The sequence below is a fragment of the Manis javanica genome, chromosome 2, assembly GCF_040802235.1.
Source record: "Manis javanica isolate MJ-LG chromosome 2, MJ_LKY, whole genome shotgun sequence".
NCBI classification, from domain to species: Eukaryota; Metazoa; Chordata; class Mammalia; order Pholidota; family Manidae; genus Manis; species Manis javanica.
In genome coordinates, this window is record NC_133157.1 from 141,529,772 (window position 1) to 141,539,518 (window position 9,747).

Genomic DNA, 9,747 nt, shown 5'->3' on the forward strand with positions numbered 1-9,747 from the left:
GTATATGAAACTTTAAAGCCAAAATTTCACATAATAAGATTGGATACAGTCAAGTTAAATTAAAGCTCCCATATAAATCAATCTCTTTTCCACTTAAAAAAAGTAGAAAATGAAATTATGGACATGAAACTTACATATGTCATAGTAACATTTAACACCAAGACCCAAATTCAGTACCATTAATTTGGGGAGGGAGTAATTAGCTTGCAGATTAAATGTGTGTGTGGGAGGAAGATTTGTGGAAAAAATTTTAATTACTATGAATCAGATGAAACATCCGTATATTAGAAGGAACCTATTTCTTGGAATTATATGGTAATAAGCTGAGGAGGCCCGGGGATGCCTGTAGCTCTCTGCCTTCCGAACCTTGACTAGCAACAACTGCTCCCTGAGCCAAGCTACAGTGGACAGCTATCAACGGGATGTGCTGCTGGGAAAACAGTAATATGAAGGTGGCAGTGGTGGTGATGATCAAAGGACTGAGCAATGAAGCAAGGTACACTCAACCTACCTCCTGTCCGGAGAGCTGCAGCAAGCATCTCCCTACACTTCAACCGTACAGAATCAGAAGTGCCTGGTGCCCGAGGAAAAGATGAAACATAAGTATCTCGAGCATTTGTCTCATCCTTTCTGCTGCTTATGTTGCCACTGGAGCTACTAAAATACACATAAACACACACATACCAAAAAGAAATGAGGAGAAACTCAAGGAAATATCATTACTATTACTCTCTAAATACAACATTTTGGGACCTAAATAAGATATTTCAGTGACTTACTTAAAAAGATAACTGCATATAGATTTTAAAAAGTTAAAATTTTAGTAAATAAGAGACAAGTCTCATGTTATTTTTAACCAACTAAACATTTACCTTGCTTATCCTTTTAGAAATTAAACAATATTCTTAATAGGGAAATACATAATATAACTCAATATAATAAATGAAAAGCAAGGATCTTGGTTGTAAGGAGAGGGGTGAGGGGATGGCACCAAAGATTATGACAGCTGTCAATCAAAAATAGAGGAGGAGGGAAATGTTTGAAAACCTGTTCCAATCAGACAGCCAATGAGGTTTATTTTTATTTTATCCCTTTGGAATAAAAAGCACGGATAGTGAGAAGTGTGTTGTAAGAATATAAAAAGCTCTCTTAGAGAAAGGGGAAACCTCCTACACTGCTGGTGGGAATGTAACCATTTGAGGTTCCTCAAAACTCAAAATAGAAATACCATTTGACTCAGGAATTCTACTTCTAGGAATTTACCCTAAGAATGCAGAAGCCCAGTTTGAAAAAGACATATGCACCCCTATGTTTATCACAGCACTATTTACAATAGCCAAGAAATGGAAGCAACCTAAGTGTCCATCAGTAGATGAATGGATAAAGAAGATGTGGTACATATACTCAATGGAATATTATTCAGCCATAAGAAGAAAACAAATCCTACTATTTGCAACAACATGAATGGAGCTAGAGGGTATTATGCTCAGTGAAATAAGCCAGGTGGAGAAAGACAAGTATCAAATGATTTCACTCATCTGCAGAGTATAAGAACAAAGAAAAAAACTGAAGGACCAAAACAGCAGCAGACACACAGAACCCAAGAATGGACTAACAGTTACCAAAGGGAAAGGGACTGGGGAGGATGGGAGGGAAGGGTGGGATAAGTGGGGGTGGGGGGGAGGGCGAAAGGGGGCATTATGATTAGCATGTATAATGTGGGGGGAGGCATGGGAGGGCTGTGCAACACGGAGAAGACAAGTAGTGATTCTACAGCATCTTACTACGCTGATGGACAGTGACTGTAATGGGGTATGTGGAGGGGACTTGGTGATGGGGGTAGTCTAGTAAACATGTTCCTCATGTAATTGTAGACTAATGATACCAAAATTTTAAAAGCTCTCTTAATTTCTTCCCAGAAACACCAATTCCATCAGGACAGTCAGTAATTTTCCAGTCAACCTAATCTTTTAAACTGTTTCTGATTAACTTCTTCCTTAGGTTCTCAGCAAAATATTTCTCTTGACTGGTTTCAGTTAACTTCATTGATTAAAGATATTTGACACAAACCTTTTCATTCACCCTCCATAGATCTAACATGCTGCATCAGTGCAAGGAGATATCTCCTTGCCTTCTCTCCACTATCAAACTTCACAAAGAGATCACTGTGGGCAAAATGGTCATTCTGCATACTTTCTAAGTTTAGTCATTTCCTTCCTGAAGCCTTCTCTGATATCCTAAAGCATTACCTACACACACAGGTTTGTATTACAATGCTGTTTCGTATATAATCCACTGCCAGACTGAGCTTTTCAAGGACAAAGACAAGGACTTCTCTTTGTAGTCCCAGTACACAGCATACCATCTGTCAGTGGTGAATCAATGAGCAAACCAATGTTTAAAAATCCCACTTCTTAAATCCCTTTTGCCCCCCAGTACTTACAGCCCAAAGCCTCACTCATCCAATGGAAACAGCACACATGGACTGATGGAGCCTCTTCCTCCCCAGCTTCACTATCACTGGCCCCATTTCTTACATTATGGTGCCTTCTTTCTAAAGTATTTAACTACATTTCTTTCTTTTTAAATTCTTACATCAAAGCCTAAAACCCTCTCAACTGCAAGTCACTTAGATCTAACCTTGTATCTTCCTTAAGATGAAACCTCAGACTCATTTCTACAATCTTTCTAAAATTTTCTTGAGAGTGTGTGTGTGTGTATGTGCATAGATACCAACCATTCACCTTATCAGACTTCATACATGATAATTCTATGGTTTTGTAGACAGGCTCCATTTCTAAACCTCAATTACATAAAACTGATAAAAATACTAAGAACTTAATCTTCCTTCAGTGTCTATTTAAAATATTGTCTGTACTTTTATATGCAAGATATTAAATTAGTGACTTTGAATGTAACACAATTGAAAGCCTATGTTAAAAAATTCATAAATTATGGCCTGTACTTTCCAAAAATATCAAAGTCATGACAGAATTACTACAAGTTAGAAGAAACTACAGATATGATAACTAGATGCAATATGTGATCCCAGATGATATTTTAGAAAGATCTTTTTACTTTTTAATGAAAGCCATTATGGAGACAACTAATGATATATGAATAGGGTCTGTAGATAAGAAAAAAAAGTGTTGTATTAATATTACTTTCCAGATGTTGATATCTGTATTTTGGTTATAGATGAGAAAATGTCTTTGTTCATAGAAAATACACACTGCTGGACTTAGTATTTAGGAATATAAAGGGTATATGTCTGCAAATGACTCCTATTTGGTTCAAAATAAAACTGGCTTGGGCTCTCTTGTCCCCTCCTGGTGTGAGCCGGGAGCTCTGTCCTTTCACTTTATCTCTAAATAAAAGCCTGTACCTTGCTCTCCTAAAAAAATAATAATAATAAAAAATAAATAAAATTGGCTTATGTGTGTGTACATATACATGTACATATACATATACATATATAAATATCATTGGGGCAACTGGGAGTTCTATTTTTACAATTTTCTAAAAGTCTAGAATTCTCTCAAATGATTTAGAAAAATAAATTTTATTAACAACTGGCATTTAACTGTATTTTTAGCTTACCTCTTTTATCATTATGTTTAGTTAGTACTAATATATAAAGTAATATTGTATAGGCTTTTGATCATTATTACTAAAAAGAAATTAAAGAGTACATTATCAATTTGGAGAAAATATTGAGAAATAAATGAAGTTAAAATAGGCAGCCTAAATCCTGAGTGCATCAGAATACTTGAAGGACTTGTTAAAACATGTCTGGGTTCCAAGAGCAGAATTCCTCACTCAGTAGTTTCAGGGTAGAGCCCAGGAGTTGACTTTTCTAACAAATTGCCAGGTTCCATGCTCTTTCAGTGATCACACTTTCAAAAATAGTGCTCTAAATCAAATTCAAGTGTTAAATTACAAGCTTCCCAAGAACAGAACTACTATTGAATCTACTAAGACTGTACTGAATCTATTAAGCGTGTCACCTGTTAGATCAATGTGCTGGATACTGCAGTTTCACTTATGTGCTAGGAAAGAATAAATACAAAGGCCTCACAAGAGCTGAGAACAATTTGAACCCTTCATTATTTTAAGTTCTTTTTGAGAAATGGTTAGATTGGGAAGGTAAAAAGAGCATAAAAAGGAGCATTAGATCCAGGGCCAAAAAAAAAAAAATCCAAAAAAATAAGTGCAGTAAATGAAGTAGCCAGTAATCCCTAATCAGTACATCATTATCAATCGTATTAGTGCTATCCCAGAGATTTCACTCAATTCAACTTGTTGAGTACAGTGCAAATAATTTCTGGAAATCTTCTAAGAAACGTTAGACTATTTGGCCATATACATTAACTAATTCTGTCTGATTAGAAAACAGGAAGAGTAGAGACATGAAATCATATGACCATGGACAAAGGGACAGTCAGGCTAAACTCTGTCTTTTCACATAAATGAATTTCCATACAGCAAAATACCTTTCTTCTCTTGCTTTGGGGCTATTCTGTGATGTAACTGCAGCATCTTTTTTCTTTTCTTCAGGGTCTTTATCTGTTGATGGTCCATCTGAAAATTTATGAAGTCCCTAAGTCATCAGCATGTATTAAAAAACAAAACAAAACTGAACTCCTTCATGTTATCAGGCAATAAAATTTATGCAGCAATATAAAAGCTAAAATCTTAACTTTTCCACAAGTAACTGAAGTTTATTCAAGGTCTTCTATTATCAAATGTACTTGGGTATTTTTCACAATGAATGCTCGGTCAGCATTCCCAAATAAACTCCCTCATTTGATGGGAACCACAAATTCATATGCCAAGGTGAACCTAAAAGGAAGGAAAGTACACAGAACAAAGGGAAGGAAAGAATATGGAAAAAATATTAGCACCATCATTTTAAAATGAAAGTGCAAAGCAGAAGTAGAAACACTTTTAATAATTTTGCATGAAATCAAAGAATTTAAGGTGGTACCCAAAATACATATAAATATGACAGGGATAATAAATGAAGAACATTTTCATTAATAAAGCCTACCTAGCACCTCCTCTATCTTAAATAGTCTATGAATATGGAGTACAGAAGCATTAGTCTTCACGAGGTGAGCAATTAGACACCACAAAATAAGAAGTACATAAAATATGCTGGGCCAATGCAATAGTTTAGCCAAAGCAGCCTTAAAGCTGGATTCAGAAAATATTTGCATCTAGTGCACAAATTGCTCCACTTATCTACATTTGTGATTCCTACATAAGTAATAAGAGCTATATAAGTAATTAAATTTTCCACATCCATATATTCAACTATCTATCAGGACCACCTAAGCAACTAACTTTTAAGCTTATCCTCATACTCAAACTTCCATTCTGATCCATTCAATCCAAATCTCTGGCAGTCAGGCATGAACATCAGAATTTGTTAAAGTTCCCCAGATGACTTTAATATGCTCTGGATAAGACTTTAATATAATCTGGATAAGAATGATAGAGAGTGGCTCAAATCACAATTCTAGAACTCATCTCATAATGCTTAAGGTACCAAAGCTGAAACACAATTCAAGTCCCCTACGACCTATCATTAGTTTTCACATACTAACACTGTATTCTCTGTAATTCACTTGGAAGGACTCAAAAACAGAAAGAAGCCATAGTATTGTGAGGTAAAATTACAAGGATTAATAATGACATTAAAGAACATAACAAGGACTGAGAATATTCCACAAGTAACAAGGTAGAAAGCATTTGAAAGGTGGTACAACAGTGCAGTACTATCTAACTAGGATCCACTGCTGTCAGGCAGCAGTATCACTGAGCCCACATACTGCCCTGCATGTGAATTGGTGCAATCCTTTGAGAAAGCAAAGCAATATGTGGTATGAGCTGCCTTAAAAACATTCTAATCATGGGCAACACAGCCAGCAGGTGCTCCAAACCTAGACTCAGACTGTCTGCAGATCATACACTCACCACTGATTCAACTGAGCATTACATGCTTAACTGCCTCTGTGCCTCAACCTTCTCAGCATAAAATGGGGATATAAGCACCTAGCACACTGGCTCCTTGGGAAGATCATATGTCTTAATACAGGTCGTGCCTGGTATACCTCAAGTATCCAAAACTGTGCTACCTCATAGCAGCAGCAGTGAATCTAGAAATCTAGCTAAGAGTCAAAGAAAAAGCTTTACACAGAAACAGATTCATCAAGACATTATTTATAAAAGCTGTAAAATTAAAAACAGCAAGAAGTCTAACAGGCAAGTGATTAAACTATGTCACGATCATCCAATGGATTATTCTGAAACTGAGAAAAATGACAGTCATGATGAAATATACAAAAGAAAATCCATTGAAAAGGCAGTAAAAATAAGTATCTATAAAAGCACAGTAAAATTACAATTGAAGCAAAATCCATGTACCGAAATAAAAAGAGACAAGAAATGCAACAAGATATTAACTGATGTTTGTATTTAGAGATAGACTTAAGGATGAATTTTCATTCCTCCAACCCTCAAAATTTTATTTAATGGAGCATGTAAATGTTTTGACATAAATAAAAGTTATTAAAGGAGAACTTGTACTGATATTAGGTACTTCCAACAAGTAAAAAATTTCTTTAGGTTGAAGATTAAATAAATGTAACTACAATATCCACTCTTTTCTCCCACAAAATGTGAACCATCTTTCCAGTAATAAAAGTGCTTGCATATGGTTCTCAATCAACTTTCTATGACTGATCTTAATTACTTTAGAATATGGAATTACATTTAAAATTCAAATGAACTATAAACACAGTTACAGTTTGTCTTTAGAGACTAGACGTTAAAAAAATTTTTTTTATTTTGAAATAATTTGAAACTTGCACAAATGTTTTAAGAAGAATACAAAGTACTTTACTCAAGATTCCCAAACTGTTAACGTTTTGGCAGACTTGCTTCCTCATTCATTCAGCCCCCCATATATATATACAACATGTGTGTTGAATGCACACACATATACACACACACCACTGTATGCAAACATATTTTGAACCATCTGAAAATAAGTAGCAGCCATCATGCTTCTCTATCCCTAAATACTTCACCTATGTAGTCTGTAAAAATAAAGAAATTCACTTATATAATCACAGCAACTAATAAGTAGATTTAATAATGATACAATATTGTCTACTTCACTTACAGAACCTTACACAGATTCTGCCACTTACCCTAATAATCATCTTTGTAAAAAATGCTTTTTTCTGGTCCAGAATTCAATACAGGATCATATATTACATTTGATCTTTTCAATTTTATAGGCTTTACAATTTTAGTTCCTAGTTTCTAAGCTCTTGAAAGCAATAGGTTTTTATCAGTATGACTGCTGTCCTTGACATTTTAAAAGGTTCACTTTTCCTATTTTCTCATCTATATTAAGACCAATAATCAATTATAGAAATGGCTGATTACAGAGCTGGAGCAGGGAAGACAGACAAGACCAATACATTTTGTGGTGCCAGAATATAAGAAACTAAAAAAGAAAAAAAAAAAAAAAAAAAAACTAAAGGAGGCTAATCAAAGGGACACAGGACCCAGTTTGAAGGGGTGCCCACTAGTTAAATCTGGGACAATTAAACATCAAAATAAATAAGAACAGCATTGTAGTTCATGGTATAGACTAGGAATCCATGTGTCCATACTAATTATAGTAAAATAACTGGGAAGTAAAAGAAGGTTTTTTCTTACTAGGATCACTCATAAACTTTGAAGAAATCAAGTTAGAAAATCACAATTTTACAGCTGTCATTATGAAGAGTGGTTTGAGCAAGAATCAGAGGACACTAAATGAGGTTAGGGGTCTTGGCAAAGTCTGATAAGAAGCAAGACAGTTTCAGAGTCTTAAAGTATCTCCCATGGAACACCTATTAGATATAAGAGGAAAAATAATAAACTAAAGTGTATAACTTGACTGGACTTTCAAAATTAGCACCATTGATGCCTCTGGGCGTGATACCCTGAGAAACAAAAAACACACTTATAGTATCCCAACTGTGGTTGCACAACCTGAACTAACCATGAGAAAATAGCAAATGTACTCCAAATAAGGAACACGCTATTTAAAACAAAAGGGGAAGGGTGCTTGCGTTCTTCAAAATGTCGGTGTCATAAGGTAAAAGGGCTCAAAAATCATTCCAGACTAGACTAGATAGGTGACCTTAGACTGGATCTTGATCTGGAAGAGAAAAAAAAGCTACAGAGGATATTATTAGGACAATTGGCAAAACTGAAACATGCCCTGTGGATTAAAGTACTGTACCAATGTTAAGTTTCCTGAATTTCCTGTATTCTGATTACATAAGGAAATAAACTTCTTCCAAGGAAACACAGTAAGTATTAAAAGGTAAAGCATGACAGGTGTAACCTATTCACAAATGGTTCAGAAAAATGAATTTGTGTGTATGTGTGAGTATACACATACAGAGAAAAAGACAAAGAATGACAAAACATATAAGGCAAAGATAAAAACTAGTCATCTAGAAAAAGAACACATGTGAGTTATGTTTATTATTCTTGCAAGTTCTCTGTTACAAAATTATTTCAAAGACATTTTCAAAAATTTATGACAGCCTTCCCCTTGGGAAAAAGTTATCTTCTTACTTAAAGAAGCAATACAGTTATTAGTGTTGGAAGATATGAAAGCTAAATTTGACTAGCTTAACAAGCAAAACCATCAAGGTCAAACTAACATCCCTCATTCTTATAATCAATGATTTCAGTACCTCTATATTCATACGAAAAAAACCCACAACAAACAAATGTTTGAAAACACCAGAACATTATAAATATATGTAAAGGAAGATTAATTATACTTAATAACTTTTTCCAGGACTTGATGAGAGACTTTGCTAAAGATGTAACTTCTTCATCTGTACTCTGCTTGCGAATGGCATTTACTGACATTCCAATTCTTGTGGACAGAAAAGCAATGACAAAGAAATCTGTACAAGCAATTTTATTTCAGACCATTTATTGTGTCATTTTCTACCTTCTCAGAAGTCTACTCCATTTTAGAATAGAAAAAAGCTTAATTATTTGAATTCTTAAAGCACTCTATTATAGACTTAAAAGACACCTACATTTTCAGATCAAACAATGGACTCATATCCAGGTTCTTATCACTGACATCTGCGAGTATTTAACTTGTTACTATAGTAAGGCCGGTTAACAAAAAAAAAAAAATGAAATCAATCTTCCACAGGAGAGAAGCAAGAATAAAATATAAAAGGTGTGCATTTATTAAGAAGGAAGGCTAAAGCACTGTGTGTATAAAAGAAGTGCTAATATATGTACATGTCTTTACACATTCTTCTACGTAGATTACTTCATAGACCAGCTGCTACCAAGTTGTAATGAGGATGCCCACTCAAATATTACCATCTATGGAGGCTTCAAAAGCAATTTTCCCCCAAACCAGCATATAGTCACAGATTATTACAATGGACTTCCTGGAATACAGGTAATTTAACATGTGGTAATATATGTGCCCAGGATCACACTGGGAGCATCCATATTCATTAATCTTCCTAACAACAATTCAGAGTCAACATTGTTATGCCTGTTTTATTTGAAAAGATGAAGAGATTGGAAGTACTAATAACTAACGTGCCCAGCATTTACATCATTACTAATTGGCAAAGCTGGGATTTTAATCCAGGTCTGTTCACCTCCAAAATCCATGCTCTTGTCAGCACATCAATG

At 34.8% G+C, this 9,747-nt stretch overlaps 1 long non-coding RNA gene across 1 annotated transcript; it reads right to left on the reverse strand.

Annotated features, from left to right (window-relative positions):
• Window positions 1-524: 524 nt before the first annotated feature.
• Window positions 525-8,954, reverse strand: LOC140847907 (uncharacterized). Its single transcript, XR_012128170.1, has 3 exons — window positions 8,859-8,954; window positions 4,494-4,581; window positions 525-657 (listed from the first exon to the last, which is right to left on the reverse strand). It is a non-coding gene; the product is annotated as an uncharacterized lncRNA (long non-coding RNA).
• Between the last annotated feature and the right edge of the window lie 793 nt (window positions 8,955-9,747).